Below are 15,349 nucleotides of genomic sequence, written 5' to 3' on the forward strand. Positions count from 1 at the left end.
GGGTTTGTTACAGCTTCCGGCAGCTACCTAAATTCTCGGAAGCTATGTAGAATGCTGGTTTAAGCTGTTTGAAGGAATCTTATAGTGCAACTTTTCTCCATTTTTTGCAACTATTTTCGATTTTTCATGCAAACAACTTGTTACTCGAAATATTTGGCCCTATATGTAAATAGATTGCTTAAGTCACTGTCGTTTAAATTTGACGTTCTTTCTGATATGACGTACATTCACGCTACACCGACAAAAATTATATTTTCACTGGGTTAATTTTTTCCGGATATTGGTATTGTTGAAGTCGCCAGCACTGAGTTTTGCTACAGTGCCTTGGATACGGATCGATTTGAGCATCTCATAACCTAATAATTTCAAGGAAATTGTCCATAAATGCAACATTTTAGTGCAATTTTTGTGAAAAATAAATGCAACATTTCACAGATTTGACTGCAACAAAAACTAGCCCATTGGTACCACATCTTCCCTACGGAATAAAAATGACGATTATCGGCCTGGTGTAAATGACCATAGTAGTCGACAAGCATCATGAATACCTCAAAACAAACACACAAACAAACTCCTTATTTAATTCAATATATGTGACAAGAAATCGCGCACCGCACGAAAGAAATTTTTAAGTAGCATCTGCTTAAAAATAATAATGTTTATGTTTTACTAAAAAAAAAGTGAAGACTAATACTCAAACTCTTCAAATTCCCGGACATTTATCCATATTTTAGAATTTCTTCCGGCACGAAATTTTTACAATAAAATTCCGGACATGTCCGGGTAATTCTGGAGGTATGGCAACCGAAAATTAGTGGCCGTTAGCAGTAAACACATGGAGGGCTGTAGTGCACGAGGCAATTGACTGGCAAAATATAAGTGACGAATATCGATTTGCACACACTATTTGCTACTTCTTTACAGCTTCGGGCAGCTTCCATAATATACTTCTTATTAATGTGGTATAAAGTTTTAAGCTGTTCGTAGGAGTTTTATATTGCAACTTTCTGCAACTTTTATTTTTATTTTTCATGCAACTTTTTACTGCAACTTTTATCAAGAAATGCGGAAAATGCAAATTTCAAAAACATCCTATAAAACTATTTCTAGTATTGTTCTATCCTCTTTGATTTGCATAACAAAGAGCTGTGTGATGGATTTGTCAGAACTCAAGTTATCTATGCCACAACACTGGACTTGCAAGCTAGAGGTTCAGCGTCCCTGTGGGCTGCAGCCAAGCACGACAACTCGCACAAACGGAAACAGGTATTTTGTGATCACATTGCGAATCCTAAACTGTTGGGTGATGTTGGGAAGTTGTGCATAAATCCAACATTTTATTGCAGCTTTTGTTAAAATTAAGGGTAGCGCCCACGATTTTATAGTGCGACAAAACGTTTCCTAGTAATCAACAAAATGCTAAAAACTTGAGAAGTCATCAACAACGCACCGCGTGTGTTCTGCTTCGTCCCGCCGAAGACCGATGTGGCGACGTGATTACTTGCTTCGCCCGATACCGGTTGTCTGAAAGAAACGTTGCAAAAACACATGTCGTTCCAACGAAATTCAACGAAGTCGTTGTCGGACAAAAATCCAGTTAAAATCGAATAATACGTTTCGCATGGAAGGCTTGCTATTCACCCTGCATGCTGTTTCCTCTGCCGGAACAGATCACCATATTGTTAAAGGTCAACTGCATCTCAAAAATGACTTTGCCTTATTTCGTACATTATGTGGTTAGGAATATGAATAAAATGATGAAAATTGAAAATACCTTATAGTTTTCAAGTAATTTAAATTATAAATCGAAAAGTCAAAAAACGGAAACGAAACCATTCAGTCATGAAATGACGTCATGTAACTGACACAGCAGAAGTCTTGATACCTGGTTTGCATAAGGTTATCACTGTTGCTGTGGATTTGAGTATTTCAATGTGATCATGAAAGCTGTTAAGAAGATGAGGAATGGAGGTAGACGTTATGTCGCGTATGACTGCTACAATACGCAATATGCGGTACTCAAAGTGTCCTTACATCGCTTTCACAAGCCATATGCCGTCAGCCGACCGGACGCCTATAGCTGATTAGCTGAACAGTGCGGAACACCGTGAAGACCAAAATTGCGCACAGAATCATATTCATGCGCGGATCACTTCCAACCATCTTGCTTCAATGAAGCATCCGAGATACACAAGCTAGCTGACTACCGAACACAGGCAACTATCGCATGTACTCCCGTCCACACTTTATTTTCACGGAGGAATACCGGTACTCCTCTAAAGCTACGTACTGTCCGAAATCGGTAAGTGAAAATGTATTGAGTCAGCTAGTACTATAAAACTGTAACTAACCGTTTCTATTAGTATTGACTGTGGTAGTAACGAAAGTAGTTATTGTTTGCACTCAAGTATACATGTAGAATTAAGTACGGTACCGTATATGCCTTCAAAAACTTTTGAAGTGGAAGTATTCTAAAATTAAGCCACTTCACTCATTGAATGAAGTAGTGGCATTAGTTACTGAAAAGGGAGTATGTAACCAGCTGACTGGATGACCTGATGGTTACATCGCTGACCTCCTTTAGTTTTATGGACTCCGTGGATAATTGAAAAGGACGCGACTCGAGCCAAAACTGGGTCCATCTACTTTGTGAATGTCGGCAATGTCGGCAATGTCGGCGCAATGTCGGCGCAATGTCGGTAATGTCGGCGCAATGTCGGCGCAATGTAGGTGCAATATACGAACTTATACCGTGAAATATACTTATATTCAAATAATTATAACCGATATTATACTTGATAGATAGCAATGTCGATGATGTTGCCGCAATGTCGATAATACCAGCGCAATGTCGACAATGCCGGCGCAATGTCGATAATGTAAGCGCAATGTCGCCGCAATGTCGGCGCAATGTAGGTGCAATATACGAACTTATACCGTGAAATATACTTATATTCAAATAATTATAACTGATATTATACTTGACAGCTAGCAATGTCGATGATGTTGCCGCAATGTCGATAATACCAGCGCAATGTCGACAATGCCGGCGCAATGTAGATAATGTAAGCGCAATGTCGATAATGTAAGCGCGATGTCGCCGCAATGTAGATACAAAATACGAACTTATAACTTACAATATACATATTTAAAAAACTTTTTAGTAGATATGGCTCATCTTGAACTGGGTGAGTATGTTATGCTTGGTTGTTCGAGTTTGAGGCACATGTTACATTGCGCCGACATTACCGACATTGCGCCGACATTGCCGACATTGCGCCGACATTGCCGACATTGCGCCGACATTGCCGACATTCACAAAGTAGATGGACCCGCCAAAACTATAGAAGTGAGATGACTTGTGACTCGGAAATTTGCCACTTGGCTACAACCCTGATAAAATCATAGACTGATGAAGCTGTAGCCTATGAGTCAGGAAGCCTACTTATCATGTAAGCAGCAAAAGCAACACGATAATACCGATGATCCATTACTATATCGTAATCTATGTCCCTCTCAAGATGTTGGCAGCTCAGCGGAGATGAGAAAGTACCAATATCACCATAACTGTCGTAAAGTACTCTGTTAACTGTTCAGAACAACCCTTATGAGATTTCACCGTATTCACAAGCCATACGCATCATTGTAGGATGCAGTTTGCAACCCTTTATTTGATGATACTTGAGAAGGAATACTGCCTTCAATCTGACTGTGTTATAACACCTTGTGATATTTTTTTGCCTCCTCTAGATTACTGCAATGAAGAAGTCAATGCACTCGTCAAAACACGACCAGGAACGGCAGAGTTCATCAATTTTATTTGAGTAGTGGCATCGTCAAAATTAGCTCGGATGATGATATTGCTGGACACAAAACCCGATATGTTTCTCTTCCTGATACAGTAGCAGTGTTGATGGATTAGTTTGTTGCATTTACTATTTTCAATAAAACTATTTTCATGCGCTATGAAGCATTTCAAAATTGAAATCCTTTGAAACTACTGGATGTGACTTTTGATCGGATGGCAGTAACGACATGCGCAGGCAGGATTTTCCGTGTTGTTTTCTGCAGAATCCCCATAGCAATCGGACGAAATTCCTGTGCAGTGTTTCTCAGCTTCCTGAAAAATTAGTAAATTACTTGGCAACAGACTCGCCGTTTCATCTTAATGAGGCTCATTTACTCATGCATCAAACTAGATGTTATAATTCTGTGGCCATATTCCTGTTCATATCTATAGTAAGGCATCTTCAATGCATCACCATCCCAACAAGCTGATTGAAATCATGGTAATGCTGTGATTCACTCTTATTCTGTCAGCACAAACTCTCCCTGATAGTTGGCATTTAAGCTGGCAACCTCCATATTAACACCTGTGATTGATTGTAGCAAGATTCCTAATTGAAACGAAGTAATCCACCAAATTATACATAGGCCGCTACCATACTGCATTTCATTTAGCTTTTACGCTGATCACACTACAGATTACCAACCGACCCATCATACGAAGCTGATAGGGGTTCCACTGATGTGGGATCGAGCGAATCACCACCTGAAGCGCGTCCGCATTTCATACTTACATTCAAGTACTCAGATTCAGTTTTAACACCATACAAGCGAGTCCTTCGCCATACAACTAACTCAAATATTCGCCCAGCGTCTTGGCGAACACACAATCACACATATCCCCTGTGGTGAGAATAGAGATGTCATGTACTTGACGTCACAATGCACATTCTGCTTTTTCTGTAAACATGCCAATATTGGGACTTTCAGTCAAAATTACGGCAATTTCCGATTGAGTAGAAACACGGAAAGTCGGTATTTTAGGTATAAAATAAAGTTCTGAACATGATTCCGCAAAGTTGTCTGTAGAGATGCAGTTGACCTTTAAGATTTCAGGTCTCGTGCATTGTAAAAATGCGTCATACCTCGGTAACCGCGGCGATTTGTGTTCCGACCGGAGTTGATCTTTCGACGAAAGATTGGAGAAAAGGCAGCTAATACATGTGTTAAAATTCCCAGCATCAAAAACGTTAATATCCATTTATTCAGCATTTCAATGAGAGTAGGCTAGATGCTGTGTCCCAGTCAGCTGCCAAGTAGATTTAGTATAGGTCGTCTAAAACTTACAAAACGAAAGAACAGCCTATATATCAGTGGTCGGGAACCTATGGCTCGCGAGCCGTATATGGCTCTTTTGGGCATAAGATATGGCTCTTTGCGAAATTGTTATTTTTGTGCTTAATTTATCAATATTGCAGCAACTTGTAATTAAATCTCCAGCACGAGTAGTATAATTATTCTTGTGGCAGTATAAAAATGTCTTCCAGAGGTTAATACAGTGACGTATTCAGGGTTAGGGGCTCGGACCCCCTTTTAAAAATCCTCAAATTTAAGTTGCTGTCGGCTGGCGAGCAATATCACTTGCAAATGTGATGTACTCGCAGAGGTGGTCAAAGTAGCCAAGAAAGCTACTCAAGTAGAAGTAGAAGTACTTTTTCCATAAGTAACCTAAAACTACTTGAAGTAGAAGTAGAATTGACTGACTTTAAAAGTACTCAAGTGAGTAAGTAGTTATGAAAACGATCCTAATTTGTTCACATGGATTGTATAAAGGTGCAAATTGAGCTATGCGAAAGGTGACGAGCTTGATTCACATTGACGCATACCAGCAGGTATCCAATTTTCGATAGCAGAAGCCTTCGTGCACATCATGGGATGAAAATGATAGAATTGATATGGAAATGCGATACTTATCCTGTTTTCTCGAACAGCACGTTTTAGAAAATAGCATGGTATTGCGCCATCCCCCATATTATAAGGTCCGTGGTTTAGTCGAAGAGCAATACGGAGAAGTTGTATAGGATACGGTGTAAACACTTTGCGCAATTAGTAAACGTTAATAAAAAATGTGGTGGACCGTAAAATGCCATATTGTGTAGCTTTATGTCCGGAAATTAAAGGCATTACTACACTTGCTTTTATACTTCAACATGTATGTTATCCATACAAAACAACTGATATTAATTATAACTCAAAGTATATCATACTGGGAATTGAAATTGAAACATAAATACTAGTTCTAAAAGTGGAACACGTTTTTCATGCCCTTAGTCCAGAAAGTTTCAAAGGTGGTATGCTGAAACAGCTCTAAAACTAACAAAAAATGTCAGAGTCCACTTTTCCAGGTTAGGAAGCGCCATGGACATCCTAGATTACGATATGACAAGTAAATGCTAGATAGCGAAACATCAGTTTCAAACGTTATGATGAGCCATATATACTGCAATGAATTATTCCATATAGGCGAAGGGCGACAATGTGGTGTGAACTCAGGGATATCTAGATATCTAGTTCTGGATATCCCTGTGTGAACGGAATCACGTTAACCCGCTACCTAAATTATATTCATCGATACCTTCGTGAAATCATACTGTTAACGACCACACCACTGCGCGCGAACCGCGACAAAAATTCTGGGCTTTACTCAACTTTTATGGAAATTAAATGCTGGTACTCTATGAAAACAGCCCCGAAATTCCTCAGGCTATCTTTCTGATTGGACGATTGGACTACTTCTACTTGACAAACTGAAAATAGCGAAAAGTGAGCAAGTAGATCACAAAATATTATGAAGTAGAAGTAGAAGTAGCAAAAATCAAATCTACTTGAGTAAGTACCGGAAGTAGAGAAAAACTACTTGAGTACTTCAAAAAAGTAGAAGTACTTTGTTACTGACCCCCTCTGTGTACTCGGTACGAAATCTTGAATTGCACGATGCATTCATTGATCAACGAGACCTTAAGAGACATGGCGGCGCCTGTATCCCAATGCAGTTTTCAAATATACATTGTCTTCCTGATCTTCGGCGAGAAATGAACTGCCGTGGAAGTGACATTCTCATTCACAATTACAAATTCAAATTATAAAAAACGCCATAGCTATCCACTTTCTTGATTGATAACGTAGCTTTGTAGTCGCTGTTAGAATGTAGGCTTGCTGCGCAAATATTACCGCCGAATACTTTGAGAATTGAGAAGCCGAATCGGAATCAGTGCGACAATTACATTCGAATAATATCAGTTATTTTACATTCGATGATATTTACGACGAATTGCGCTATCACAATTCCTTAGCCTCTGTTTCGAACTTTATTTTCTAACAATAAATAGACTGCAAGTTGCGTTATTTTGGTGGTAAAAATGTTTAAAATCTAGTATACCTCACTGCCTCACTTGGCTCCCCTAACCCCATGTAACAGACACATCACAAACGGGTGCCGGTATGTATACTAATGTATAGTGATCATATTTGGCTCGACCTACGTATTGCATCATGGGTACTTACAAGACGAACTTACGATCTCGTATAACTGACGAAGGTCTCAAATTCAATATGAGGCTTAACCTCAATGATTTATCAACCATACTAAAAAGCCATCAGGAATAACATGCAACACCAAAAGACGCATTGTAGACGCAACGGTAAAAGACATGTTAAAAGTAGATTCATACATTTATTATTGTCTACGTCTGTTGGAAATCTAAATGTTATGCGTCTTCTTGAGCTTCGAAAAATATCATATGCCTCTGAGTGCAATAAAATTAAAAATATATTACTTGCAAAAAATCTATGTAGCTCAAGTTTTGCATACTCATTATACAACTAAGGCAGCCAGCATGATTAGCACCAGTTTTTACTGAGAAAATGCGATGTAAACGACGAATCCCATGTAGTGATGTCGAATTTGCGCTACCATGACGTCACGATTTTTCAATTGTGACGTAGTAGTTGTTTGACATGTATGGCTCTTCGGAAGGTAAAATGGAAAATATAAGGTCAAAATGGCTCTTCAGACAGAAAAGGTTCCCGACCACTCCTATATATCAATGGCGTGCGGCCAGGTTAATGGCTGGTGAGGCAATGACCCCCCCACACAACACACGCACATAAGGTAGCCTGTTTGAGAAATATATACAAATATGTGGATAACAACAGCAGCCAGCACGAGAAAGCGGGTAGACGAGAGTATTTTCTCTTTACCCTGTTAGTCGTTGCTAACAATATACATTATTTATGGGTTTTAATTTCGGCTTCAGTTCTTCTATAGTCCTCTGCTCGTCCAATCTCTATTTTTTACAAGATAGAAATAGAGACTCGGAAAAAAAGAAAAGCCCCTCTCTCTCTCTCTCTCTCTTTGCAACTTTTTTACAGCTTCCGGCAGCTAGCTAAATGCTCAGAAGCTATGTAGTATAGTGTTTTAAGCTGTTTGAAGGAATCTTATATCGCAACTTTTGTAACTTTTCTCCAATTTTGCATGCGAATTTTTTTACTTTTCCGATTTCCATGAAAATAGTTGTAATTTTTTTCGATTTTCCATGCAAAAGACTTCTTACTGGAAACATTTGACACTACATGTAAATAGATCGTGTGATTATTTCACTGGATCGTTTGAATTTGAGGTCCTTTCTGATTTGACGTACATTCCGGCTAGACCACCGAAAATTATATTTTCTGTGGATTAATTTTTTCAGGTTGTTGTCTTTTTTTAGTCGCTAACACTTAGTCTTGCTACAGAAGCAAATTATAGCTTTCAATACAACATCCATTGTAGCAGTATATGTATTAAACTCGAGGACTTTTCGGGTGCCTCTTTTCAAGAGTTTCAAGCAAATTAGAAAATATTATGAAGTAGAAGTAGCGAAGTATTAGTTCTGCTCGTGTATGTACTAGAACAGTGGTTCTCAAACTTTTTGAACACGCCCCCATTTACGACAGTGAAAAATTTCACGTCCCCTTATCGCCATATCACAAAATGCAACCAGAATGTATGCAATCCCAACGGATAGTTTGATGGCATGGAAGGTTATGACTGCTGATGAGAGAACTGTCAAATATCAAATTAGGACTCTACTAGGGTTGCCATACGTCCAGAATTTCCCGGACACGTCCGTAATTTCACTGTTAAAACTGCGTCCGGGAGAAATTTCTAAAATAAGCCTAAATGTCCGGAATTTTGAAGGCTTGAAGTAAGCTCATAGTTTTTTTTTTGTAAATCAACCTAAACAAGTTTATTTTTGGGAAGATTTTTGCTACATGAACTTTTTCTTCGCGCTGCGCGCGATTTAGCATCATCAGAGGTGGTCAGTAACGAAGTACTTCTACTTTTTCGAAGTACTCAAGTAGTTTTCCTCTACTTGTGGTACTTACTCAGGTAGATCTGATTTACGCTATTTCTACTTCTACTTCGTAATATTTTGTGATCTACTTACTTACTTTTCGCTATTTTCAGTTTGTGAAGTAGAAGTAGTTTAATCTTACAATCAGGAAGATAGCCTGAGGAATTTCGGGGCTGTTTTCACGGAGTATCAACATTTAATTTTCATAAAAGTTGGGTAAAGCCCAGAATTTTCGTAGCGCTTCGCGCGCAGTGGATACAGTGTGATCAGTATGATTTCACGAAAGTATCGATGAATATAATTTGGGTAGCTGGTTGGCGTGGTTCCGTTCACACCACATTGTCACCCTTCGCCCATATGAAATAATTCATCACAGTATATATGGCTCATCATGACGTTTGAATCTGATGTTTCGCAATCTAGCATTTGCTTGTGATATCGTAAATTCGTAATCTAGCATGTGCAATGTGCATGGCGCGTCCTCACCTGGAAAAGTGGACTCTGACATTTTTTGTTACTTTTGGAGCTGTTTTAGCATACCACCTTTAAAACTTTCTGGACTAAAGGCATGAAATACATGTTCCGATTTTATAAGTAATAATTTTGTTTCACTTTCAATTCCCAGTATCATGTACTTTGAGTTATAATTAATATCAGTTCTTTTGTCTGGATAACATACATGTTGAAGTGCAAAAGCAAGTGTAGTAATGCCTTTAATTTCCGGAAATAAAGCTACACAATATGGAATTATTACGGTCCACCATATTTTTTAATAACGTGTAACGCCCTGGTGATCACATTGTGTTGTCATTGAGCTGTTTCTAGAATGTTCGGTAGGAGAGTTGCACGTGGAAGTCTGGTGAGAAGCAAAGAATGTATTCTTTGGTGAGGAGAATTGCTTGGTCTGGCTTGGAGTGTGGCTGGAGTTGCTGGTTGTGAGCGAGTATGTTGGGTTTGACGTTGAAGTAGTAGCTCAAGTGGGGTAGTACGGTAGGAAGTGTCTAGGGTTGACAAGGCTACTGGGGCTTGTGCAGTGATTATGTGTGTAACGTATAGTTGATTTGGTATTGTGCTAATGTGTATGTTTCGCGGTGTTATGTCGTTGTATGAATATATGCGTTTGAAGCAATGCGGATTTGTGTTACCGGTGCGTGCGATCGCGGGAAGGGGCTGGAAATATGTGGCTTCGGCCCAGGTTACAACATACAAATAATACACAACCACATACTCCTGAACCGGATCGCGACTACCTCTAGTCGATAGACAAAGCGTTGATGGTGTGACGTCATATTGATCGACAATGCGCTCACACCTCATTTTGAAATACGCTAGTGGGCGCTGACGAGCGTCCGGAATTTGTGAAACAAAAATATGGTAACCCTAGCCTAGACTATACACAAAGCGATAGATATGAATGGGAGCTTAAGCGCGCGGAGCACGAAAAACATTCTCAGAATACCGCATGTTCGTACCCCCTTCAGATATTTTCACGCCCTCCAAGGGGGGGGGGGGTGCCCCCAGTTTGAGAACCAATGTACTATAGACGTATTGCAAAACTACTTGAGTACTGCAAAAAGTAGAAGTACTTCGTTACTGACCATCTCAGTCGTACCTTAGCGTATGTATGTGATGCAAAACATTTTTATTGTTGATCATTTGTGTTTTTGGAGATTCGGCATCCGCAAAAAGAAAATAATTTTGATACTGATCCGCGGAGCAAAGAATGTTGCCGCTCCCCCCTCCCGCAGCTGTGATGATAGTGAAAATATTCTTACCCCCATATCGCCATATCAAAAAACATTAAAATGAAAAATCGGAATATTTGCAATCCCAACGCATCGTTCTCGGTAGCCGGGAAGTTGTCATGGCTGTTGTAACCAGGAATATATAGAGCTCTAGTTGTAACACTTCCAAAATATCAAATTAGGATCATACGCAAAGCTATAATTATGAGCTGGAGGTAAATCGCGCCGAGCGGGAAAGAATTTCCACTTGAATATTTTGTTAAACATAATCATGCAAAATCGTATCACGACAGGCACAAATATATTTCAGCATTTTTGTGCCTCTAATCCCCGTTGCTTCAATTGAGCTTAAGTCAAATGTACACCTGATCACAAGCTAAATAAAAAACCAATGGCGTATGTGCACGCCAGTTACAGCGGTTACACATCATCCTTAGACACCTTCTAATAAGTGAAAGGTTCGGTATCAGTCAATATCTAATATCAGTGTGTTTGATGGTACGACGCAATTAAGACATAATTGAAGTCGAAACATAATCAAGATTATTGAAAATTGAAAGTTTCAGCACAAAATAAACTCGTTTCGAATTCCAGAAACATCATTTCTCTCAGGCGGCTTCGCACCTCCCCTCATATGCTTTCACGCCTCCAATTTGAGAACCCCTGTTCTATAGTATGGTGATGACCTTCTTCATGGAGTCATCATAACCGTTTTAGAGATCATTTCAAGCAAGGCATTGAAAGAGTCTGTTTGGTGCGTCGTCAACACTAGGGTTGCATTTAAAACAATAATCAATTTAAGACAAACATGTTTAAAACAATGACCTTATTTAAAATATGTTTTTTTATCGGCATGCAAATTGGAACTACGAATTTAATGCCAAATTTTTGAGAGATTTTATTCTTGAAATTTTCTTTGTGGTTCGCGCGATTCAATGCGACTTTGTTTTCGATTTTAACCTAGTAGCGCCCTATGCAATTGGAGCTGGAAGCGGATTCGTGTGCTCCTAACGTGAGAAATTTGTTTCTGGTACATCCGGGCGATTCCAATATATTTCTACTTTGCCGACAATCCTGATGGGGGGGGTCAATAATCAACAGCATGCAACAGATTGACTAATATCAATTGGCCCACCCGAATATACATTAGCCTTTGTAACTTGCCGTAAATTTTCGAAAGCCCCCCTCTATTAATTCGACCAGTGACCGAATCCATCCAAAGACGGAATCTATTCGTGAAAGTGAAACATTTTCGCGCTTGGGGCGACCATACCCAGTCCCAGTAACTATAGTCGTAACGTTCGGAGCGTCTAATAGGCCGATATAAAACTAGAATAGTCCGGAGATCACCGGAAATGGACAATGGACATGGACAATTTCACTTTTTGCGTCCAGTTAGTTCATTACGCCTAAATCCTGGAATGCGACAGTAAGGCTGCATAAGTAATCGAAATACGGACGCGATTAGCAAAAAGGTTGCCCCCTTCTGATATAGGGTATAGCTCCTTTGACCAAATATCTGTACTATAGCTGCTGAGCCGACTATTTTGAGGGCTCCAACCATACCATACCCATATACATCGGCTATATCCGGTGGTAATTGTCTGTAGGCTATTACAACATGTTTTTGGAAAGTATTTACACAATTATAGCATAATTTTACAACTTGAAAACACAGTTTTTAAAAGGCCTTTGTTCAAAACACCATTTAAAACAGCGAGAGAGTGTAATGGTAATGCGTCCGGCTTCTCGGTCGGTAGGTCGTTGGTTACAATACTCAGCCGGGTCAGACCCAAGACTCGAAAACTGGTATCCGCAGCTATCCTGCTAGCCGCCCAGCTTCCAAGGATAGCTTGAAGGAGAAAAACAAGGGTGCAGACTCGGTGAAAATACGATGGTATTTAGGGTTGCATTTAAAACAAACGGTGTTTCAAAACATTTTTTATTAAATGCTTTTTTTTTAAATTGTGTTTTTTTAAGTTGTAAAATTATGTTATAATCGTGTAAATACTTTCCAAAAAACATACTGTATGAGCCTACGGACAATTACCACCCAATATGCCGACGTATATCGATATGGGATGGTTGGAACCCGAAAAATAGTCGGTTCAACATTAATGGTACAGATATCTCGTCAAAGAAGCTATATTTACCCTATATTTTCAATTGTCAATGTCAATCCACTATGACGTCACAGTTGCTTATTGGTGACGTCATACCTTTAAACAAAAAAAAACGTATTTTAAATAAGGGTCTTGTTTTAAACATGTTTGTTTTAAAATGATTTTTGTTAAAATGCAACCCTAGTGGTATCGCATCTCCGTCGTCAAAGCATCTAGATTGTGCAAGAGAAAAGGAGTATCATATCTCTCTCCCTCTCTCTCTCTCTCTGTATCTCTCTCTCTCTCTCTCTGTGTATCTCTCTCTCTCTCTCTCTCTTTATTTTAAATGCAACCCAAGTAAACACCATTATAGCGAGTGAAATGCGGACAAACCCGTCACGTCTCCAAGACAAACCGATCACTGCTAACTGGGTTATGGAGAAAATATCCAGCAACGGGATTCAGTAATTGCACACTCAACTTTGAGTACATCTATTTGTCGTCAGGGGAGTATACAATAAATTTATACTCAATTAAATAGCCACCAGCTGCATGCGTACGCAGTTTTATCACGTACGTTTTACTATTCGTTCACCGTTAACCCAGAACTAAATTTACTTTTTTGCATATTCGCCTTCTCTGAGATATGAAGGTACACATTGTATGACGTCGGGACTTAAAATCGTAAGTGAAACAGCACCACACTGAAATTCGCACAACAACTTTAAATCCTTGTTTATATATACCTCAACGAAATTATATCGTGCGAAAGAGATAATGATATTTTTGCTACACTCCTCATAAATCATATGTACCTAGGCCTATATGAGTTGAGTGTGTGTCTATGCCTCCAGGTAGCCCCTGAGACTGGCTCAGGGATACCCTGCTGTTTCATCGAGTGTTATTACGAAATCGCGATATTAAGACAGTCATTCTATTCAATGTAGGCCCAACTAACGAGTTCTGAGATGATGTTAATATTCGCCTGAACCATCGATATATATTGGCGACAGAGATGCGATACAACCGCAAGGTCACCTAGCCCGTTTTATTTTTCCTCCATGCTAACCGTGGATGCTGAGCGCCTAGCAGGATAGCCGCGGATAACAGTTTTCTAGTCTTTGGTGTGACTCGGTTGATCCCACGAGCTACCGATCAAGAAGCCGCGAACGCATCACCGTTACACTATCTCGCTTTGCGTAAGAGTCAATCTGGCTTTTCATATTGACATAGGCTACTGCTATTCCTACACGATATTGCCATTCCTACACGATATTGCCATTTGATCAATTGATTTACTTCTCCGGTATTTAGTTGTAACCTTTGCGAAGTCCATTCAGTCTACTCCTGGTCTCGCGTATTCAAACGCTAGTTCTTCGAAAGGCAACGCCCCTATATATATGCGCTATATGCGTACAAGAAAGCTTATCAGTTCAGAGAACTTAGCTCCTGTAGGCAGGTTAATTGATGGACTTGTTTTTTCGTGGATATACAATGCGTCCATTCGCGTTGAACGTCCCCCTGGACGCATTTCGTTGAATACACTTCGAGTTTTGAGCAGTCAACGTGAACGATGTGTTCGAAGTCGACGAAAAATGAGCTCATAATCACAAGTACGCCGTACTTCACGAATGGGTGCATATCCACGTAAGAACAAGTCTGTCAATTACGGTACAGGAGCTTGTTCTCCGAACTGAGAGGCTTTCTTTAACGTACAGCGAATAGGGGCGTTGCCACTTGAAGAAGTTGAGTTTGAACACGCGAAACCAGACTTAGACTGAATGGAATTCGCAAAGGTTACAGCCTACGAGTCGACGTAAAACTGGTCATTTTTATATAGGCTACTAAATGTATTTTAAAACGTTACAGTAAAATCGCACTATAGTGCCTCGCCTTCACGCCCGTTCTGTTGATCGCGAGACCGGAGCATCTGGAGCACACATATAATAATTAAGTTAAATCACAATGACACTTCCCCTTGATCTAAATATAACAAGAGAAACCAGCACATAACTCAACGATGTAACTTCAAACGTGGAAATCAAGTGAACAATTCTAACACGTAGTGTATGTATGAAACGGCAAACTTCCCCTTGGTCTGAAGATCGTACAGGAACCCAAGTAAACAGGATAAATGGAGAAACGAATAAAAGCTAATACGCTGTGTACACGTATCGATATTTCAAACTAAACTTCGAGTGATTTATTGACGGGGAAGGGAAATTATTTGGTCTTCCTCCCCCGTGATCTATTGATCTCATCACAAATTTCACAACTAAAACATACTGGCGTACAAAAAAAACGAACAACTGAAGTGTAG

General features: G+C 39.6%; 1 long non-coding RNA gene across 1 annotated transcript; it reads right to left on the minus strand.

Moving 5' to 3' along the window:
* Nucleotides 1-3,918: 3,918 nt before the first annotated feature.
* On the minus strand, nucleotides 3,919-4,894 carry LOC145449474 (uncharacterized). The gene is made up of 2 exons (XR_013918271.1): nucleotides 4,581-4,894; nucleotides 3,919-4,120 (listed from the first exon to the last, which is right to left on the minus strand). It is a non-coding gene; the product is annotated as an uncharacterized LOC145449474 (long non-coding RNA).
* Between the last annotated feature and the right edge of the window lie 10,455 nt (nucleotides 4,895-15,349).

The sequence above is a fragment of the Botryllus schlosseri genome, chromosome 11, assembly GCF_051294905.1.
Source record: "Botryllus schlosseri isolate E-star chromosome 11, Bs_hap1, whole genome shotgun sequence".
NCBI lineage: Eukaryota > Metazoa > Chordata > Ascidiacea > Stolidobranchia > Styelidae > Botryllus > Botryllus schlosseri.